The 23,590-nt window shown below is 39.1% G+C and overlaps 1 long non-coding RNA gene across 1 annotated transcript in view; it reads left to right on the forward strand.

The window, feature by feature from the left end:
• The first annotated feature begins 2,048 nt into the window (after positions 1 to 2,048).
• Positions 2,049 to 23,590, forward strand: part of LOC134589510 (uncharacterized) — a 47,991-nt gene continuing 26,449 nt past the window's right edge. Inside the window, exon 1 of the long non-coding RNA XR_010086647.1 lies at positions 2,049 to 2,648. This is a non-coding gene — a long non-coding RNA (uncharacterized LOC134589510). The remainder of the gene's footprint in view (positions 2,649 to 23,590) is intronic.

The following is a 23,590-nucleotide window of genomic DNA, read 5'->3' on the forward strand; positions in this document are numbered from 1 at the left end:
TTTTTATTTCAAGGTGGCAATTGTTCACATTAAGAAGGCTGATGACAGGGAGCATTAAACATTTTATGAAACTTATTATTTTTTGAGGGCATCGGTTTGGTTTTTTCCTTTAAGCTTGTCAGTTCTGTGAAATTTTGAATGGTAACTACGACGATGTTGTTTCAGCTTGGATAGAGATGTCTGCATAGGTAACACAGAAAGTTTTAATAAAGGGAAACATTTACTGACAAGCTGCTAGCATAGTAACATTATAAATCATTCTTGCTGCCAATGTATTAAAGGGACTCTATAGTCACCTGAACAACTTTAGCTTAATTAAGCTGTTTTGGTGTATAGAACATGCCCCTGCAGCCTCACTGCTCAATCCTCTGCCATTTAGGAGTTAAATCCCTTTGTTTATGAACCCTAGTCACACCTCCCTGCATGTGACTTGCACACCCCTCCATAAACACTTCCTGTAAAGAGAGCCCTATTTAGGCTTTCGTTATTGCAAGTTCTGTTTAATTAAGATTTTCTTATCCCCTGCTATGTTAATAGCTTGCTAGACCCTGCAAGAGCCTCCTGTATGTGATTAAAGTTCAATTTAGAGATTGAGATACAATTATTTAAGGTAAATTACATCTGAAAGTGAAACTAGTTTTTTTTTTTTCATGCAGGCTCTGTCAATCATAGCCAGGGGAGGTGTGGCTAGGGCTGCATAAACCGAAACAAAGTGATTTAACTCCTAAATGACAGTGAATTGAGCAGTGAAATTGCAGGGGAATGATCTATACACTAAAACTGCTTTATTTAGCTAAAGTAATTTAGGTGACTATAGTGTTCCTTTAAACTTCTGTATATCCAGTTGTTGCAGCTGCTGTAATGCATGCTTAGGAAATACTAAGGCCACAGTTTGAAAACAATTTTAACGTAAACATATTAGAGTGAATCAAACTCTCTACAACTGTTCTTACTGCTCTCTATATAACATCTATTGCTTTCTATAACCTTTATCTGTAACTCTACATATTGCTCCATATACTCTCTCCATTTATCCCCTATTGATTCTATTGCTTTATAGAAGCTCTCCTAACTCTTCTTGTTAGTTTATATAACATCTACCTTTAATTTGTCCTTTTGCTCTATTGAACCGCTCCCTATAAATCTTTTTATTGCTCCATACAGTCTCTTCTAATAACTGTTCCAACTGTCCTATAGGACATATCCCTATAGCTCTTCCAATTCTTCTATACAATCTATGGAACTCCTCAATAGAACTCTTCATATTGATGATCTATAGAACCTCTGCCTATAACTTTCCCAATTGCAGCATGGAATCTCAATAAACCCCCCTTCCCACCATGTAACTGGTCCTGCTAAATGGAACATCTGTCTATAAGTTTCCTATAGAGTTACCTAATCTCTCCTTGTCATTATTTATATTGCTCTCTTAAACAGCCCCCATAGCTTTTATCACTGTATTAATTATGATACGGATTGCTTATTTTGTTTCTGGCATAGCTATTGTCAAAATGAAAGATATCGAACACCTGTTTATAGATGTGTTAATTGCTGGCATAATCAAAATGACCCATCAGTTCACGGGTTATTTACTTAAGTACTTTGTATAAAAAGAGCATTAATGGCTAAATCTTCACTCACAAGCAAGGCCTTTTTTTCCATTTTGTATTGGTCTGTGTATATTGTATTGTCTTTTTCACAATTGTACATCGCTGCAGAATTGGTTGTAACTTTATAAATGCCAGTAATAGTAATATTAATAATGCATTATTTCAGCGCATCTTATTTTGTCGAATGACGTATCTCTGTCACTACTCCATCCTCTCCAAAAATCCCCTCCTATTGCTCAGTGTTACCACTCCCTACAATGCCTGGTACTGCTCTAACCAATTTGAGAAGTTTCCTTCTGTTCGATAGAACGCTTACATTAAATAATCATATTGCTACTCAAACACTGTTCACTTATTTTGTCAGCATACTGAAGCTCCAAAGACGCACATTCGAAGAATTGATCACTATCCAGTATTTTTTTGTTGGTCAATCTTTTCTTTACCCTCATTATAGTTATTACCCAGTTATAACGCAACCATGAATAGCATTTTTTTTTCCCAAGTTGCAGTTCCATCTGGCGACACTGGGAGCAGAGCTGAGAATTTTCAGCTGCGTCACAGAACAGAGAGGAGAAACAGTCTGTGTCGACAGGTCTCTGAAAATCAGCTGCAGCAACACACAGAGAAGAGAGATCTGCGAAAGCCAGCAAGTATGATGGGCTGGGCACTGTCATATGCTGAGCATCTTTGCACAAACTGATACCCAGTTTCCAAATTTCTCTGTTCGTGTCTGCGAGATGCAGAGAAAACCTAACATATTAATCCCGCAGGGGGAGGAGGTGAGACGTTGGTAGGTTGTGATGGGGAGGGCGAACGATGAGGTTCGGGATGATGAGTGTGGGTTTGTGAAGGGGTTAATGGAAATTCTGGAACCTTCTACCCGTACGTGGATGTCACGCGGATACCCAAACCTACGCAGCAATAATTGGGGGTGAGTGTTCTCATATTCTGAGTGCCTGGCTGTTCCTACAGACGTAAAAGACAACCCTGGAGGTATTAAAGACTGCGTCACCGCCACCATGACACAGCGGACACCCGGTAGGTAACATTTGGTTATTAGAAATAAAACTGTGCTGTATCTCAATGCCAGTGAAGGTGAACACGGTAAAATTCATTTGTATTGGTACAGGTTGCACAGCTGCAAGACTGTACAAATACAGTATTTACCCTTGTTGCCTAACCAAAAGGACAGCAGGCATTGTAAGGAATGTTAAGATGAGCTCTTGGTTTCTAGATTCCTACGTGGCAGTCTTCTGTTTGTTTGTGTTATTTATTTTTATGAGGCTGCATTGCATGCTATTCTCTTTTCGATCACACTCCTTTCTTCTTTACCAGTATGATGGCGCAGTACCAAATTTTTACAGCACCATGTACGGAACTCCGCTTCTCCTTTTTTTATTTTCTTTTTTATTAAGTGGGGTATATTACTTTTGAATTTCAAGCACTTTCAACCCAGCAGTTGCTGAGAAGCAAAACTTGACAATGTTTTTTCTATACAGTGCTAAAGGGGTTAACAATCTTCAGAAGGCACTCAGAGGGCGCAAGGAGGTGGACCAGCATTTAAGAAATAAATGTCATCCCTCTGGCGTTGCAAAGTTGTTTACCTGTCTCTCTTTCCCTGTCTCCATATTGGCAGATTCCCAGCCTACATGTGATATACTTGCCTGGTGTTTCTGTATTCGTTTTAGAGGATGAACTCAAATAGGTTTTGTCTGGGGGTGGGCTTCCAACCCAAACACTTCATCCTATTGGTAGGCAATAATGTTGGCAGGTGAAAACCTATTTCCTATTGGCTGAGGTCAGGATGTGAAATTACATTACATAGTTTAGTTTTTTTGCTTTTTATTTACTGTTTTTTTTTTGTTTTTTTTGTTTGTTTAATACCGAGGTAGAACGTAGTAACTTGAATGTTACTGTTATTATCATGTATAAAAACTGTGCAGCCCAGAAACACTAGCAACAAAATGACACACAGTTTGCATACAGATCTCTGATAAGAGTAATTTGGAATGTAAAATAGCCACATGTCTAGGATTGTCCAAAGGTGCGTCATTAGTGATTCGGTGAGATATTTATATTTGGAATTATTCCCAATGGAAAGCCAAAGTCTTTATGGGAAATATGAAACCTAAACCTAATATATAGGTATATAAATATAATAGTGAAAGAATGTTGTTCCAGCTTAAACAGGCAGTTTATGTGAAAAAACAGCACATAAAAAGGACAAGATCAAAAATGGTGGCATATGTGATTGCACCTTTAATCATGCGCAACATCTAATAGTTCAGATCTATAGGTTTCATGCTGTACTTATACGGTATTCTTTATTTTTTTCTGTCCAGTATCCTATTCTGGTAAATGACGCAGGTTGAAAAGATTGTAGTAACACTGTTATCTTATCTAGTATTCTTTGTATTTGCATTTCCTGCTACCAAAGTAGTGATTGCTGAACCTGAAGTCATGGGTTGTGTTGTTCTCTGGGGATATTTCCAGCTCACTGTTATGTAGATCCCTTAACACTGATCACTTCAAACAAGGTTGCTATGGTCAGGATGTATTCACATGAACACCCACTTGCAAAAGAGAAATATTTATAGAGCGGCAGAGCTTCCTTCTGCTTAACACTTTCATTCACAGGGAGCTCACCTGAACAGTAAGCTTTCATTCGATATTTGCTATAACAGAGGTGAAGCTCGCAAGCCCTTTTTGTTTTGATTTTCTCTATCCTGTAAAAGATCATTATTTGGCTTTTAAGACTTATGCGGCAGTGATATCGTCCTGTCAAGCTATAGAGGTTAATTAAAATAGTCTCTCTTAATAGCTGGTGTTTAGATTTAATAGTGATTTGACAAACATTTTAATAAAGGTTGGTTAGGGGTGGCCAAACGATAGATCCCCATCTGTTTTCTAACCGCAACCTCCTTGACACCCTGAACCCTAGTTGTAGTTGTATAACGACAGGTTACATGCCTTTTTTGGCAGCCATGTCCTAAGGCTTTTCATATTTGCAATTAGAATAAGTTTATAAAACTAATAATAAATAATGAAATTGAGGGATGCTTGAAAAAAAAAAAAGGTTTTTACGTCATTAGTTTAGTACGAATAAACTCTTGTTGTGTACGCACCATAACTACTTGTGATTTGGGGACAATCACGTATGACGCACATTGAAAAATGCCATGGATCACACTCTGCACTCGTGCTGAGTGTTTTTTTTTTCCTATCATTGCAAAATGAGACTGGTTTAAGATGGCATGACCTCGATATTTAACCACCGGGTTGAAAAAAAAAGAGAAATACATCATTAACAAACAAGTTTGCACAGGGAAAAATGAAGAAATGAAATAGCCTGCGTCACAGATTTTTTATTCCCTTCTCTCTCTGTATACACGTCAGCTTGCCTTTTAAAGTGCCAAGAATTTTGATCTGTTGCAAAATGAGAACAAAAAGATGGTTTATAAACTATGGTAATAAAGCTGATGTCTGTACTAGTTTTGCACTATTTGAAAATGGAATTTATTAATATTACTAATTTTATATTTGGTGACAGATTTCAGCCTAAAAGCTGATGGATGAAGGGTTTTAGTCTGATAACTACCATCTGTGTCACATTCTGTTATGGATTATTATATTGCTCTAAAACACTGCGGCTGTATACTAAGGGTTGCCACCTTTGAAAAACAAAAATAGGAGAAGCACTTTTGATTAATGCGGTATTGCACAGTCTAAGGGCAGTAAGGGACTTAAAGCAAAACACGACTTTCTTTCACCTTTATTATCTATTGCGTCACACCTATGTGCATCATTATTCCTCCATACCTCTGCTGTTTGTTTTTTGTTTTTTTCCTATTCACTTTTCACCCTCTTTCTGGTCACATGTTCTTCTCCATGCATCCCTTTTTTTTCAGTTTTCTTTTTTCCAACTCTTACGTCCGTACTGTCCCCCCCCCCCCAAAAAAAATGTGCCTCCTCTTAATCCATCATTTGTTGTCTTTTACCTTCTTCACTCTTTAGAACCCACTCAGTCTCTCTATCTTTTTCCTAGTGTTTCCCATATAATTCTGTGTGCTTTCCCATCTATTGTTTGGAAATTTTAACCTTTCTCTTTTTTTTCTATCCTATATCAATCATTTTTTATCACCCACTGTCTTGTTTCCTCTCAGATGGTTGTCTCTCTGCTTATCTCTCCCTTTTCTGTGTCTTTTGATTTTATCGTCCATGCGTATATATCTCTGATTTTCCCTCCCTTGCCTTTCTGTTTGGTTTTTTGTTCATTTGCTCTTTATTTGGCTTCATCTCAAATATCTGTGTTTATTCATTATTTTTATTATTGCCATTTATATAGCGCCAACAAATTCTGTAGCGCTTTACAATATTATAAGAGGGGGGATTTAACTATAAATAGGACCATTACAAAAAACGTACAGGGTTGATAGGTTGAAGAGGACCCTTCTCAAATGAGCTTACAGTTTATAGGAGGTGGGGTATAAAACATAGGACAGGAGATAGCAGTCAAACAAGGTGGAGTGAAGCAGAGCTGGAGGAGAGAGTAAAGTGCTACCCTTTAGGAGAGAGCAAGAGACAGGTATGTGAGGTAGAGATTACTTCGGGAGGCCATAAGCTTTCCTAAAGAGATGGGTTTTAAGGCACTTCTTAAATGATTGAAGACTAACGGTGCTAGGTAGGCTATTCCATAGGAAAGGAGCTGCCCGTAAGAAGTCCTGCAAGCATGAGTTGACCGTATGGGTGTGAGCAGCGGATAGGAGAAGGTCAGGGGCAGAGAAGGGGCATACCTACGGATCTGTGAAGAGATATAAGAGGTGCTAGAATTGATCAATGCTTTATAGGTATTGATTATTACTTTGAATTGACTTCTATAGGATACAGAAAGCCAATGTAAGGACTGACAGAGGGGTGAGGTGTGAGGAGACCGAATGGAGAGGAAAATCAGTCTGGCGGCAGCATTCATTACGGACTGTAGCAAGCCAATACGGCTTTTGGGAAGACCAATTAGGAGAGGGTTGCAATAATCCATGCAAGAAATTACTAGAGCATGGACAGGCTCCTTAGAAGCATCTTGCGTAAAAAAAGGAGCGGATGCAGGCTATGTTTTTAAGATGGAATCTATAGGATTTGGCAACATACTGGATGTGAAGCTCAAAGGTGAGGCCAGAATCAAGAATAACGCCAATACAGCATGCTTGCAAGGATGGACTGAGGTGGATACCACTAACTTGAATGGAGAGTGAAAGAGGAAGATCAGTATTAGGAGGAGGAAAGACAAGGAGCTTAGTTTTAGAGATTACGTTTCAGAAAGCAGGAGGACATCCAGTCAGAGATGGAAGAATGGCAAGTAGAGACACCTTGCAGGACGGCGGGGGAGAGGTCCGGGGAGAGATATATCTCGGTGTCATCAGTGTACAGGTGGTACTGGAATCCAAATGAGGTAATAAGTTTGCCAAGAGAGGCAGTAAAGAGAAAATAGAAGCGGACCAAGGACCGAGCCTAACCTGTCTGTTTGTTTGCTTTCCTATACCTTATCAGTTACCCCCCATTCAGCATCTCTTCTACGCAGACCCACCATGTACTTATTAGTAGAAAATATAACACACTGCTTACTTTTCAGCCTCTGGAAGATGATTTTATCTAGACAATTCAATATGTAGGCAGCACCTTGATAAACCAATATCTCTGCTCCTTCTAGTTCTGGGGTAATTAAAGAAAACAGGTTGCCAGCGAGGGTATAAACTTACCTTATCTCTTTTTTGTCAATCTTTCTTTTATTGAGGCATGTGAAAAATACAGAACAAAGAGAAGGCAAATGAGCCATTGATGGTACACAGACATTGTTATAAACATATGGGTATAAGCTCCTGAGTAATTCGGCCTCATTTTTATAATAAAATAACAAGGGAAGTCAAGTTAGGCAAACATGTCTAAAATGGGTAACATGAATAAGTTGAGACAGGAGGATTACTACGTAGGAAACATGCTTAGTACATAATACATACCAAGGTACGCTCATTGGTTTTTGTGGGTAAATGTATCCGTGCAGCGATCAGAGGGTAGAGTTACATGAGATCTCCTACAATAGGCATACAGGTAAATAATGGGGAGCCATTGTGATCAGGAGAGGGTAAGTTTGTACCCTAGCAGTCATGTTGCAGCCATAACAATTATCGAGTCTTACTGTATATAAGCAGGATAAGAAACATTTTAATATAAAATAACCATGAGTTGGTAAAATAAGGCAAATAAAACAAACAAAAACGTGAAACTAGAGCCTACAGAGATGGAGAGAGCTATGGGTTTAAAGGAGATTAGTGAGAGCAGGAGATTCAGCCCACGCCCGTCACGTAATGGACACTGCCCCAGCAAGTAGAAAGACTAAAGACCCGTGCATCTGCACCTCACCAGGACTCTGGATCAGGTGAATGCAGAGATAAGAGTCTATATTGACAACAGGCACATGGTTTTCCCTTTTCTCAACACAAATGTGGGCTGGACAGGAGATATCGTGTTATCTCTCTACCTGGCCGAAAGAATAAGTGTGCAATCCACACATTCTCTTTTTTGGATTATTTATTAGGGTCAATACTGTCTTGCAAAAATCCAGGTGAATTAACCTTCTGTACAATATTTACTTTCTAAAAAAAGTGATTCTTCTAAGGGGGGTATTTAGACCAGATTAAGGAATATGTGGAAAACAACTAACAAAAAAACACCACCTCTAGTGGTGATGTATACTTTTATTTAAAAACTACAGGAAATGAAAAAACACAACTACATGTTGTCCCTCACATATGCTGCTGTTTATAAAGTAACAGTTCGGTTGCCAAACACAGTGCACTGGCTAGAGACGTGTTACACAACGTACTTAGGTGCAGAAAAGCATGACTCTCACGATCTACAATCTCAGATTACTGGTTTTAAAATGCAGAAAAAAATAAATAAAGAATAGGCTAAATATATCTTCATCTCACAGCTGATATGTGCTGCAGAAAGCCCATTATAGATCAGTGTAGCAGTAGAGTAAAACCCTTTAACATAATTGTAAGCGTAGCTTGCATTGCTTGCTGCGTAGCTTGTCCCTGTGCTGAGTCATGGCCACAGCAGCGAAGGCATTGCAGCACTAGCCTCTTGGGGGTGCAGGATTATTTACAGCTACAGTACGATACTGAACAACATCGCTCATGTAGCCATGAATTTATTGGCAAGTATACCAGCATATACGCAGTAGAGCATCAGTTAAGGAATCTATCTGTCTAATTGTCTTTTTGCAGTAACAAGATGGCAAACCAAGGCATCCCAGCTTTTGTTGACTACAATACTCATGAATCTCAGCCGCTTTTGGGAATCATTTCACAGCACTTAGTCTGAGAAGGTCTATGCTCGTCATATGTCACTATGTTTTAATTGGTCATGGTTTATTCATTGCAGTGATTCTTGTATTCATTGAAATATCATAGTTTCCCCATTTCTCCCAGCTGGGCAGTAGTTTACATATAGATATGTTCATTTGTGGTTTAATACTGATGTTAATGTCAATCGAACAAACGGAACAAAGGATTCAGATAGCGCCAAAATAAAAACAATATTGTAGTAAGTAATCAAAAAGGTACCAAGTAAAAGATAAAAATGTCCTTTTGAGGTCTTAAAAGTCTTCAAATGTTGAATAAGATGTCTACGGAGTAGTATCACACATCAACGGCATATGCCAAAGAGAAAATATGAGACCAATAGTGCAGTGTTGTAAGTCTATGGACTATAGACAACATAGAACTAAAAATTGCCAACTGCTATAACCAGCTACACTACAACTACCATCTGAGGGATATCCCGTAAAGTGGGGAATTTAAATACCACTGTAAGCTGTTTTACCGAGAGCTGGTTATAGCTCTGAAAAACGTGAGTTGGAAATTTTTAGTTCTATGTTGTCTATAGTCCATAGACTTACAATACTGCACTATTGGTCTCCTATGTTCTCTTTTGCATATGTCGTTGATGTGTGATACCACTCCGAAGACATCTTATTCAACATTTGAAGACTTTTAAGACCTCAAAAGGACATTTTTATCTATTACTTGGTACCTTTTTGATTACTTGCTACAATATTGTTTTTATTTTGGGGCTAGCTGTATCCTTTGTTCTGTTTATTCTATTTATTCTTGAAGGTTTTGAGGGTTACCTTAGTATTCAGGCGTGCAGCCCCCTTGTGATCAGTTATTGCACTGTTCCACCCTTGCTTTATGATGTTAATGTGAAGTGTTTATGTTGTAGATGCCATTATTTTTATATGTATTGTTATGTATGGAGACTAGAGAATTGCATAATGTTTGTATTATTTCAGTTGTATTAATGAATAACTATTATGACAGCCTTTCATTTCCTTGTGATCGTGTTTGTATCCATGGTAATGAGTTGATAGGTTAGAATTTTAGCAATTATAACTAATCAAAGTCAGAGCAATATGTAATGGTTTTAAAATGGACATTATCCAGTTTTTATGTCAGGTGACACCTGTTTTATTGGTACCATAGCTATACAGGGTTATTTACTAAAGTGAGAATTCAAAGTATATTTCAAAGTATGTGAACTGGAAAAATTCTCAGGTATTCTCCCATTTGGCTGCTTTGGACCTAATTTGTAATTCACGTTAAATTCTTAATTTAGCAATAAGCCTGATAGTGTTTAGATTTGTAGGTACGGCTGCTTCATTTCATTGGCAGTGGATATCTATTTTTTTCTGACTGTAAAGCACTGGATTGTATTATAAAATGTAAAGGAAATTCACAGAACATTTTACGGGGCTATATATCATATGTCAATGTGCCACCTGTTGCCTGCAGCTTCTTGTTTGGGCAGGTTTCTTTAGGTATTCTGAATAGGCTTTAAATGTACAATTTTATGTATGGACTGTTTATGTATAATTCTGTCTGCTTACCGTATTTATCGGCGTATAACACGCACTTTTTTCCCCTGAAAATAGGGGAAAAATCGTGGGTGCGTGTTATACGCCGATATCCCATAATTACTTACCTGTCCTGAAGCGTGGGCCGGCTTCACAGCTTGCACCGCGGTACAGGAACTTTAATTTCATGTTCCGGTTTCCGGCGGGACTGAAAGGAAGTGTGCACAATAGTGTGCACACTTCCTTTCAGTCCCGCCGGAAACCGGAACATGAAATTAAAGTTCCTGTACCGCGGTGCAAGCTGTGAAGCCGGCCCACGCTTCAGGACAGGTAAGTAATTATGGGAGGGGAAGTACACTATGGGAGGGGAGGGGAAGTACACTATGGGAGGGGAGGGGGGGGGGGAAGTACACTATGGGAGGGGAGGGGGGGGGAGTACACTATGGGAGGGGAGGGGGAAGTACACTATGGGAGGGGAGGGGAGGGGAGAAGTACACTATGGGAGGAGAGGGGAGGGGGGGGAAGTACACTATGGGAGGAGAGGGGAGGGGGGGGAAGTACACTATGGGAGGAGAGGGGAGGGGGGGAAGTACACTATGGGAGGGGAGGGGGGAGAATACTATGGGGGGGAGAATGGGAGGGGAGGGGGAGAATACTATGGGAGGGGAGGGGGAGAATACTATGGGAGGGGAGGGGGGGAGAATACTATGGGAGGGGAGGGGGGAGAGTACTATGGGAGGGGAGGGGGGAGAATACTATGGGAGGGGAGGGGGAGAGTACTATGGGAGGGGAGGGGGAGAATACTATGGGAGAGGAGGGGGGAGAATACTATGGGAGGGGAGGGGGGAGAATACTATGGGAGGGGAGGGGGGGAGAATACTATGGGAGGGGAGGGGGGAGAATACTATGGGAGGGGAGGGGGGGAGAATACTATGGGAGGGGAGGGGGGGAGAATACTATGGGAGGGGAGGGGGGGAATACTATGGAAAGGGGGGAACACTATGGGATGAGGGGGGAATACTATGGGATGAGGGGGGGGGATACTATGGGAGGGAGGGAAATTTCCTGGAATTTCTTTCTAAAAATGAGGTGCGTGTTATACGCCGGTGCGTGTTATACGCCGATAAATACGGTATATCCCATTACGTTTGCAGTTTAAAGAGAACAGTGGCCTGTAGTAGGAATCAGAGACAGAGACAATTGCAAGAACTGGGTTTGAGGAGGTTAAATGAACAGTCCAAATCCCTAAAGCTTTTATAATTACTGAAATGCTCTTGGAGTTAAAAGAGTGTCCTCTCTTTCTTACTTAAAAAAAAAGTGTCAATTTCAAAAGAAATCATGACTTGCTTCGATGCTTGCTCAATGTGGAAGTGAGAGATTTGCATGAGAAGCATTATCAGCACAGCAATTTCTGAGCATGCGTACACCTCCCATAAAAGGGAGGTAATCATCCCTAGTGATCACCTAGTGATATTGGCCATGTGATCATCCATAGTAATGAGGGAGAAGCAGAGCTGTGATGAGGGACCCTCTAATCATTGGATCTCTTTAGTGGAGACGACAGGGGCCTACATCGCATTTTGTTTAATTATGAAGTATGTATGTATTACACTGGGGTGTTTCTTTGAGAAGGGCAGTATTACCATGCAGGATTACAAACGAAGAGAAGGATAGGAATTAGGCGCATGATGGCCAAGTGGTAGAATTAAGATGAAGGATTGATTAGAACGATAAGAGTAAGATTATGTTGCAGGATTTAAAATGAAAAAAGAAAGAGAATGTGGGAATGAAAAAAAAAGTCAAGATGGAAGAAGGGTTGCTAAAATATTGCGTGGAGAAAAAAGGGCATGATTAAAATGCAGAATTGAGAAGAGGTACGAGAGTAGGATTAAAGGACCACTCTAGTGCCAGGAAAACACACTCGTTTTCCTGGCACTAGAGTGCCCTGAGGGTGCCCACACCTCAGGGACCCACTCCCGCCGGGCTCTGGAAAGGGGAAAGTGTTTAAAACTTACCTTTTTCCAGCGGTGGGCGGAGAGCTCTCCTCCTCCGATCCTCCTCTTCTCCTCCCCGTCGGCTGAATGCGCATGTGCGGCACGAGCTGCGTGCGCATTCAGCCGGTCACATAGGAAAGCATTCATAATGCTTTCCTATGGACGCTTGCGTGCTCTCACTGTGAAAATCACAGTGAGAATCACGCAAGCGCCTCTAGCGGCTGTCAATGAGACAGCCACTAGAGGAAATAGGGGAAGGCTTAACCCATTCACAAACATAGCAGTTTCTCTGAAACTGCTATGTTTATGAAAAAATGGGTTAACCCTAGAAGGACCTGGCACCCAGACCACTTCATTAAGCTGAAGTGGTCTGGGTGCCTAGAGTGGTCCTTTAACCCCTTAAGGACCAAACTTCTGGAATAAAAGGGAATCATGACGTGTCACACATGTCATGTGTCCTTAAGGGGTTAATGTTGATAGAATTAGAACTAGAATGCTTGGGGCAGAAGGGTTTGGTGAAGAGTACTAGGCTGCAGGGTTAAGAAAATAAAAAAGTTTTAGGTTAGGATTCAGGTTTAAAATTGGGTAGAATAATGGAGTTAGGATATAGGATTCGGGAGAGATACAAGGAAAAGATTATAAATAGGAGACAGATCAATCTAGAAAGCATGATTGAGGGGAAGGTTTTGACTAAGCAAATGAGGAGAGAAAATAGAGAATTGCAAGAAAATTATGCAGAAAAGTGTTAGATCACGAGGGAGGAGAAACAGATGGCCATTGTTAGGATGGAGAAATTAGCCAAATTAAGATATGAGATGGGGAAGTGCAGACTTGGGTAGCAAGAAGACACCAAGATAGGACACATGAATGAGGAAGGCCAAATGGGGAGAGTGATTTTCCATTATTTTAGCAGAGCATGCTTAAGTACAGATAACATAACAAGGAAAATACTCAAATGAGGAAGAAGCCAAAAACAGGGTTAGGATACTGAAATTGTGAGTTACTTGCAAAAACAGATAGTTTATTCTCCTATAGGTTTATTTATTTATTTATTTTTAATATTGATACCTATTTTTAATGCAACATATATTTTATGATTTGCAAAGGTATTCATAAAAATAAATAGATTTCAATTTCAATATTATCTATACGATGACAATACTCAGATTTTACTTTCCTTTTCTGACCTCTCTCCTGATCTCTTAGAATGCATCACAAACTGCCTCTTTTCCATCTCCAACTGTTATCTAAAACTTTATATTTCGAAAACTGACCTCTTCATCTTTCCTCCTCAAATGGTTCACCACCATTTACCTGTCAACGTCTCAAGCTCACTGCTTTGGTGTTACTTTCAACTCAGTCTTGTTTTTTTTCTCCTCACATCCAATCTGTCTCCAAATCCTGCGATTCACTCCTTAAAAATATTGCCCATATTTGCCCCTTTCTAACTCAACATTCAACAAAGTCCATGTGTTGAATGTGAATTCCCTAACACATGCTATTTGATTCTCCTCTAGCTTCCAGTCCTTGAAAACACAACTCTTTAAGAAAACCTACAATCTTCTTGAGTGACTCTTCTCTCATTACAATTTCCCTTTTCACCTACCTTGTTTGATTCCATAGCCAAGTTTACTCTCTCTCCCTACACAAGTCACTTTTACTGGCTTAATATGACACATCATCCATCAATCCTTCCTCTCCTCTGACATGCTGTTCTTCATCTTATGTTTCTTATTTGAGCAGGGCCTTCTTTGTCTCTGTCAAAATTATTCTGTATGTCAATTTATTGTTGTCGGACATCCCCATTATTTCATTGTAGAGTGCTGCAGAATATGTTGGCACTATATACAATGATCAGCCACAACACCATATAGGTCCCCCTCATGCTGCCAAAACAGCTCTTATGGGTCGAGACATATACTCCACAAAATATCTGAATGTGTCCTGTGGTATCTGGCACCAAGACATTAGCAGCAGATCCTTTAAGTCCTGCACATTGAGAGGTGGCCTGCCATGGATTTGATTTCTTTTCCAGCACATCCCACAGATGCTCTGTCGAATTGAGATCTGAGGAATTAGGAGGCCAAGGCAACACCTTGAACTCTTTGTCATGTTCCTTAAACCATTGATGAACATTTTTGCAGTGTGGCAGAGTGCATTATCCTACTGAATGAGGCCACTGCAACCAGGGGACATCATTGCCATGAAGGAGTGTACATGGTCTGTAACATTCTCTAGGTAGGTGGTAGGTGTCAAAGTAACATCCACATGAATGCCAGGGCCCAAGGTTTCCCAGCAGAACTTTGCCCAGAGCATAACACTGCCTCCGCCGATGTGTCTTCTTACCATAGTGCATCCTGCTGCCATCTCTTCCCCGGGTAGGGGATAACTATGCTTTATTCACATAGTGCATTAAACATATACCTCTGAATATACATACAGTAATTGCTTACTTCTTCCGCATTGATATCTTTAGATTGCAGGAAGCAGCTAAGGTGACTCAGTCCTCATCCTCGTATTGATTTTGTTGTCAGCTCTGTACATATCCCATAATTCTCTGCTGTGCAAAATTTTCTGGGGAAAAAAAAAACATCTATACTGAGGGATAATTCTGCTGTATTGTTCCAGTGATTGCTTCACATTCAATATAATAAATTAATGAGTAGCTCTTGCGCAAATGAATGGAAACTGGCAAGTGATCTGATCACTCACATGAGTGTCTCCATTATTATTTGTTTTAATAAGTAAGAAGCCGTCAGAAACCAGGTCAGCTTGTGGTACAGCTCACTCAGACAAAAACAAGAGAGAAGAGCTGTTAATTTCCATAAACCACCTCTTTTTACCTATGGAACATGCAGCTAGGTTTACATATCTTAGCTTCTCCTCCTGGAAACAAGATAATTGGTGCTAAGGTACAAGAATTCTGGTACTGCAAAAAACAAAACATTGCAGGATTTTTTGCTGAATGCTTTGCCAAATTGCTGAAGCAATTAATGTCCATTTCAGTCTAGAACAGAATTCCCCAAAAAGGGCATTATTCTGTTAAATGGTTTAGACATGAGTAGGCAGCATGGAAGGATCACAATGAACAGTCTCTTTAGTCTGACTACAAGTTCAGTAGTTTTTTTCAAAATCTTGAATGGTTTGTTGATACTTGAGTTGCCTAGCACTCTGCTGTCGGGTAGAATCTTATTTTCTATTTTCAAAACAAGCCCTAGCAAAGTAGTATCTTGCGTTGTCAGATTCTGATAAAGCTTCCAGCAAGGCCCCCCTTCCCTAATGTCAATTATTTTGCATTTGGTTAGTGTAACTGATCGTCTGTGAAGCCACTTGTGCTCCTTACTCATTGACCCAAGAAAAGCATTGTTTCTCATATTGCTTTCAACTTTATTACATTGCACTGAGTAAACCAGAGCAAGGCCATCAGTGAAGCTCATAATTGCACTGAGCTGTTCTAAATAATGGCTGCCGCCAGGGTTATTCCAACCTATAGATCTCCAGCTGTTAATATATTATTGCTCACATAATCTATAGCCACATGTTTTTTTTTTGTGTGAGTGCCATGGACGTTATAGTTCAACAAGTTGATATGTACAAATTGGATCACATTAATAGGTTTTGTCAATATCAGTAGGAGGCCTTAAATAGTTTACTACCATATTTTCCTCCTGTTTCAAGTGAATGTATCTTTTCAAAATCAGCAAGTATATACTTGCCTAGGCAAAAAATTTTTTTGGGGGGGGATTTCTGAATTCTATTTTAAAATAAACTGTGTGTTGTGAAAGACATATCGTATTCAACAAAACACATTTTAATTAATTCAGCGCTGTTATAAGACCTGTGGAATAGGGTTGTTTAAATATATCTGGAAACTGAAGTAATGGTTGATACTGGGTACCAATTATCTGGACTAATAAACAAGTTTGAGTGCTTCAGACCTATACCGAAAAGAGAGAGGCCTATTTCTGAACCCAACCCCTTGGCTTTATATACACTGGTAGAGATGTAAGAAAGTCCCACTGGGGATCTTTCCCATGAGATTCAGCTTAGTCTAACCTTTTACTTTTTCAGTCACACTGTGATCAAGAACCCTTCAGCAAAATGTCAGACTTTGGGCAGTAATTTGCAGTGGTTCTCATTAGTCCACCATTGAGTCAGTGGAACCTTTGCCCAGTTTTGCTGGCTCCTGGGCTCAAGTTAACCCACAAACGTATTAAGCATAAGGTTCCACCTTACAGCCCTGTATACATCCTGTAGTAACAAGCGATCAATTTCTGTTTTGCATACTGAATTGCATGAGGTATTTTCACACACTATGCTGCTATTTACATCTTGTAATTAATACCTTGAGTAGTTGACTTGCGATTTACTATTTTATCAAATAGCAAACTCCTGGAAAAATACTTGCATTTATACTCAGATTGTTGCTCACATAGTATTTAGAAGTTATTTGTAATGTCTGCCCATGTGGTTGTCTTGGTCACTGTTCCCAATGTCATCATACATTTACAGCATTAAGAGAATGTAGGCCTTAAGTTGTAGTAAGGGGAGCTGCAGTAATAGACAGGAAACATGAAATGAAGCTGAGCTTGAGGTGGTTTATAGATGGAGTCTGAAAGCATTTTGACAAACTTTTTGGACGGTATGATGGATGGCTGTGGCTAGTGGGTGTTGAAGGTTGCTTGTGATTAATGGGTATAGATGGATTAGGAACTGCACACTGTTCATGTATATTCACTCTCCCCCTTCTGTGTTGAAGATTTTGCTGGATGATATTACCAATGACAACATCTGTTTCCTACATGTGTGCTGCTGGTGCTGATAGTTTTCACTTCTGAGGCCTCTACTCAACTATATGTCCTCTCTCCTCACGTTTTACTACAGCTGTGATCTGTAGGAGATATTGGTGCTCACATTTTTTGATTATAAAGAAGTCAGTGACAACTTGATTATTGGTACTCCTTATGGCCTTGATTAAATATTTTTGGTTAAACTTTTATAACGATTTCATTTCTTTTTAAATAACATTTTTAAAATGATTTCATATTTTTAACAATATTGTAATATTTGTATTTTAGTTTTTCTATAAATATATATAAAATAAAAGTTTTACTTACCTTATTCAAGTGCTGAGGCTTCCTTAATGCTGCTTACCTCTCTATCTCCCGAAACATCTCATAGAAAAGCATTGCGGACATGATGCGCATGCACCGCGTGAATCCAAGCCTCCCAATAGGAAAGCATTGAATCAATACTTTCCTATGGGGCTTCCTCATCACATGACCAAGTTTTATTCAGTATAATAGCCAATAGAGGTGACCCTGTAATGTAAATAAAGCAGTTTCTAAAAAGCTACAATGTTTTACAGGGTTAAATGACAGGACTACTGCATTGAGATGAAGTGGCATAATGTGAGCACTAAACAATGATAAAAGCACAACACGGAAATACCTACAGCATGAAAGTTAAATTTACTTAAATTATTTTAGCCTCAAATGTTATATTTTTCTTCAAGATGTAAATAAGGCCCTTAGTAAGGAGTGACACGTTAAGATCTCTGGTGTTTTCCACCAAAACATACTATAGTGGTTTGTAACTTATTTAAATACATATAACTTTTTATGCTTTATGAAATACAAAGCGGATAGACCGTTAGATAACACAATTTTTCTACAAATATTGCATTTATTTCACACACAAACAGATTGGTTAGCACATTATTTGGACATTCTTACTTGCAAGTAAACAGCAAGAGTTATTGCAATTCAGGAAAATATAGGATAATATATTCACTAACAGGACAATAAAATAAAAAAAAATATTTATTTCCATAGGTACGCAGTAGGCACAACAACTAATACACAGAAATGGTTTCTATCTGGTTTAAATCTAATCAGCGGTGTAGCTCTGTGACCTTGAATTCTCCAAGGCTCAAACCCAGTATTCTGCATGTTACTGGTACAGCCATAAACATTTAAGTGAACACAATATGCACTAAAAGCTACACTTTGGTTGTCAAGGCTATCACAAAAACAAAAACAATGGTGCCTCAATTAAAATGTTTTATTATCTGACATTGAGCCTCCACATGTTTGTACCTTTTAATCCATTTTGACAGAAAAAGTACAAAATGCATTGACAAAGAAGTAACCCAAAATGTTAGCTTGTTATAGACTATGCCCTTCAACAAATTCTTGTAACACTGTCTGTGTACACAGCATCAGAACCTACCTCAATCAAAACCTAATTTATTTGAACGCCAAGGAGCATCTCTTTCTCAAAGGCTTATAGAAAAAAGCCCATTTTTATTCCTCTGGGACTTTTTAAGTATATCTAAGTTATTTCTATCACTATTTGGCTTACTGTATATATACACATCCAAAGGTTCCTCGCACTACAGGCTGTATATTCCTGTTTGTTAAATGCCGGGTGCCAGATCCAGGTCATGCACATATAAAAATATCCTAAGTGATGGTCCTCACCCTCAGTCTCCGTTTAAAACATAGCTTTTATTGTTCACATAAAAAGATAAACAATGTTGCCTAAATTGTCGACGTTTCAGTCCCAGATCGGGACTTTCCTCAGGACAGCATACTTTTTTCAATTTATACTTGGCGCAAACCTGTTTTTTCTTGTTTTCTACATAAGACAAGATACGTTTACAGCTTGTTCCATATAGATCATATAGAAAGACTCTCTTAAGTAAATCAAGACCTGCTGATATATATAGCACTAGTGCAAAAAAGATAAATAAAAGCCATCAAAAACAAAGTAGGCATAACAAACAACATGATGTGGCACATGGGCATCCTCAACCCTCCAGATAGATAATGATCCCACTCCAACTGCAGGTATGGCTCTCTTAAGGGAAAGCCACGTCCCAGGGTTGCTTTCTGAGCTGGAAAGAGCCACACAGGAATCGCTTCACCAGCCCAAGAACATTATATGAACCAACACATGACGCCCACAGATCTGGCACCCCTATCGATGACCAAGGTAAACCACACAAAGTGTTCCTGGAGAGAATCCTTGTAATGTGGACTGTGTGGAGAGGGAATTCCCCTGGAGACTTGTGACCTAGGTAAGTGGTAGCTGGGAGCAGGCTGTTGGTAGGCTGAGGTGTATTTGGCTGGCTGAGTGCCCATGGACCCATGTTGGTTTGGTTGAAATCGTGGACTGCGCTGTTCCAGGCATGCCTAGAATCGGGCACACAGATCAGCAAAGTCCTTCACAGAGTTAGCCATACCCTGAGCTGGCATTGTTAATAAACAGAAAACCCAAATCCCAACAATAATCAAAGATGCACACCACGCCAGTGGGTACTGTGATAAACCCCACTGGTCCAGAGGGGGAAAGAAATGGGTCTGGCATTATGTTTAGACTGCTAATGGATGGGGAATCCTCTCACACAGGTTGGAAGGCCTCATCGAGAGAAGCCAGGTAAACACTCAATAATCTAGTCCAATTTGGGGCCAGAGAATTTCTACTTAGATAAAAAAAAAAAAAAAAAAAGATAGGTGCCACAACTAGTCAATCACAGAGGCTTAGCTTAAATGTACATTTCAGTCAAGTAGCTCAGCCATGGTGCCTACTGCTCGATTGGCTGATACACAGAAATACTCTATTTAGATTTTCCTGCATGAAACTCACAAATGGACCAAATGGCATGTTTGATGTATATTCAGATTGTTAAAAAAACAAAAAAAAAACAAGACTACACAAAAAACAAGATTTGCCATCCCCTGAATCCTTTAAAGGAAGCCTGTATAACGGCCAATTTAAAATGAATCCGACTGCGACAAAAGTAGCTCCAAATGACTCAGAAGTTACTACACAAACAATGAGTTGTGCATTTAGACTTCTATCCTGTTACATTTTCTACAGTGGACTAAAGGCTCCATCTATCTCCCAGTTGTTATCGATCCAGATCTACAACATTTACATCTTGGCCCATAACTTGACCAAAGTGTCGCCATACTTAAGACACAGAAGAAATATATAATATCCTATTGTTCAGTAAGCTGAACTATAGATCCAAAGTTAAAAAATAATAAAGACTAAAGATTAAAAATAATTAAGATAACATCACTGAAACAGGATAAACATACTACATTTATACACATTTAATAAGAAATGTACTTAATCATAAACTTGTAGATCAACAATGCAGGAATACATATTCCAAATCAATTAAATAAACTAAAATATTAAAGGGACACTATAGTCACCTGAACAACTTTAGCTTAACCCCTTAAGGACACATGACATGTGTGACATGTCATGATTCCCTTTTATTCCAGAAGTTTGGTCCTTAAGGAGTTAATGAAGCAGTTTTGGTATATAGAACATGCCCCTGCAGCCTCACTGCTCCATCCTCTGCCATTTAGGAGTTAAATCTCTTTGTTTATGAACCCTAGTCACACCTCCCTGCATGTGACTTGCACAGCCTTCCATAAACACTTCCTGTAAAGAGAGCCCTATTTAGGCTTTCTTTATTGCAAGTTCTGTTTAATTAAGATTTTCTTATCCCCTGCTATGTTAATAGCTTGCTAGACCCTGCAAGAGCCTCCTGTATGTGATTAAAGTTCAATTTAGAGATTGAGATACAATTATTTAAGGTAAATTTTGAAAGTAAAACCAGTTTTTTTTTCATGCAGGCTCTGTCAATCATAGCCAGGGGAGGTGTGGCTAGGGCTGCATAAACAGAAACAAAGTGATTTAACTCCTAAATGACAGTGAATTGAGCAGTGAAATTGCAGGGGAATGATCTATACACTAAAACTGCTTTATTTAGCTAAAGTAATTTAGGTGACTATAGTGTTCCTTTAATAAGTTAAGTACCAGTAATATTGACCATATAAAAAAAAAAAAGTAATGATTCTTTAAGCACCTCTCAAATTTTTATCATTAGAATATATTTATTACAGTGACTAATATAAGAAAAGAAAAAATAAGAATAGTCAAAAGCAACCTGTTCAATATGTTTTGAGATTTTGAGACCTTTGCTTGAAAGCTTACAATCTAAAGGTGAAACGTACATGTAAGAAAAAAAAGTGAAATGAAAAATGGAGAGACATGCATGCTTATACTTTGCACTTTATATCTATGAACAAACTGCCTTTGTAGTCCAGACCTTCTGGGCAAATTAAAGATATGTGTTTGCTCAGTGCTCTGTTAGTTTCATTAATGGTTTAGCTGCCAGACAAAACTTGCAAGTAATATAAAAATGCCAAGCTCACTGATCCAATAAAAATCAGTCTGTAGCCAAAAATAAAATCTTAATCCATTTATTGGAGACAGAAGTGCTTGTGGGTCTCACCGAGGACTTTAGCATCACACAGAGAACTGTCTTGATATCTGGTGCCACCTACATTGAGTAAAAGAAATAATAAATAAAAAAAAGCTTGTTTGATACTCGGAACATGAGTTTTAGAGCTGTGTCTGCAAGCTTGTAGTCTAATGGGAAATTACAATGCAGAGATTCAAGGTGCAGATATAAATACGTGGCAGACTAATGCAGACAATATATTGTTGGCTAGACTTATGGAGCTATGATTGCAGAGGTTAGTCAACTGATTAGGCAGTCTCATTCAAGAGATAGGTATTGATGGATTGTTTGACAAAAAATATTCTCTATGACCCACTTCATACTCATCTCTGGGATACTACTAGCAACGACTACTTCTCAGTCTATAATCCATGACCAAGATACAGAGTGCCCATTAAATTCCTAGCCTTTATCAGTAGATCTGATTTGTTTAGCTTGAACTTGCTGTGTGCGTGAGATCTTTAACATTCCAACTTACTTTCAAATAAATTCCTAATTCTAAACAACTGATGCTTGCGTGTTTGAGACACTGCAGTTTGTGCTCAATTTCTCATTATCAATTGCTCCTGTACCCAATCACTACTTACTTCCCATTCTTTGTTTGTTAATCCTTTGCAATCAGGCCCTTTGCATGTGTGTTTATATGTTTATGTATCTGTCACTACCTTCAGTGTCCCTCTTTTGACCTTTATGATGGAATGTCCCTATCTGTTCCTTACATGAATGTCCTTTATGCTACAATGTACTTCCTGGTAGACTTAAGTGGTGCTAAAATGTTCGCTTCGCCCAAAGACATTCGGGCAAAAAAATATGTTGTTTCGTTCAAACGGAATTTCATCGGTTTGTTAATTGGTTTTCTGATGAAATTCTGCCATTATTTTCATTTTGGAATTAATTTGGATGAATGAAATTCCAATCTGTGATGCAGCTGTATCTTCTACCATTTTAGTAGATGACTCCCTATGGCTCCCAATGTTTAAGGGTACCAAATTAGAGAGCTGTTTAATAGATAGTTTCTTTTTGGTATCCATGTGGCAATATTACAAGAAAAAGACAAGCTACTGGGTTGACATATGGAACCCAAAAGTCCCGTCCCCCCATCCTTACCCACTGGTGGTGGGTCAGGGCCCTAAAAAACAAGAGGGTGGACCTGTTGATCTCCCAGCCTCACCCATTGGTAGCATGTCCTAAATAATAAGAACTGGTGGACTTATTGTACCCCCATAAACATTATTCTCACCCTATGACTAGGGGTACCCATAGTCACCCCCCCTATAAAAAAATATCCCTCGCCCCTCACCCTAATACTGAGGGGGGCAATAAACTAAATACCTTTAAAATAAAAAGTTAATACTTACCATTAAATGTGTAGTTTTTTTCTTCCATTTATTTTTGTATATTTAAGTCCAAATAAAAATTAGACATGTGCAATTCGTTTCGGTCCGAATATGAATTTGGACGAATGTCGGACAATTCGGACATTCGGGTACTTCCGAATGTCCGAAGTGCCGAATTGCCAAAGTGTCAAATTGCCAAGGTCCCGAAGTTCCGAAATTACCGAATTTCCGAAGTTCCGAAGTCATTTTACACAGCGTGGGAAAGTTCTTTGGAATTTTCACACGCTGTGTAATTTGACTCATAACTCTCTGATTGGTTAATCCACCAATCAGAGAGTTATGAGTCAAATTACACAGCGTGGGAAAATTCCAATGAACTTTCCCACGCTGTGTAAAATGACACAGAGCAC

The sequence above is a fragment of the Pelobates fuscus genome, chromosome 1 (genome assembly GCF_036172605.1).
Source record: "Pelobates fuscus isolate aPelFus1 chromosome 1, aPelFus1.pri, whole genome shotgun sequence".
NCBI classification, from domain to species: domain Eukaryota; kingdom Metazoa; phylum Chordata; class Amphibia; order Anura; family Pelobatidae; genus Pelobates; species Pelobates fuscus.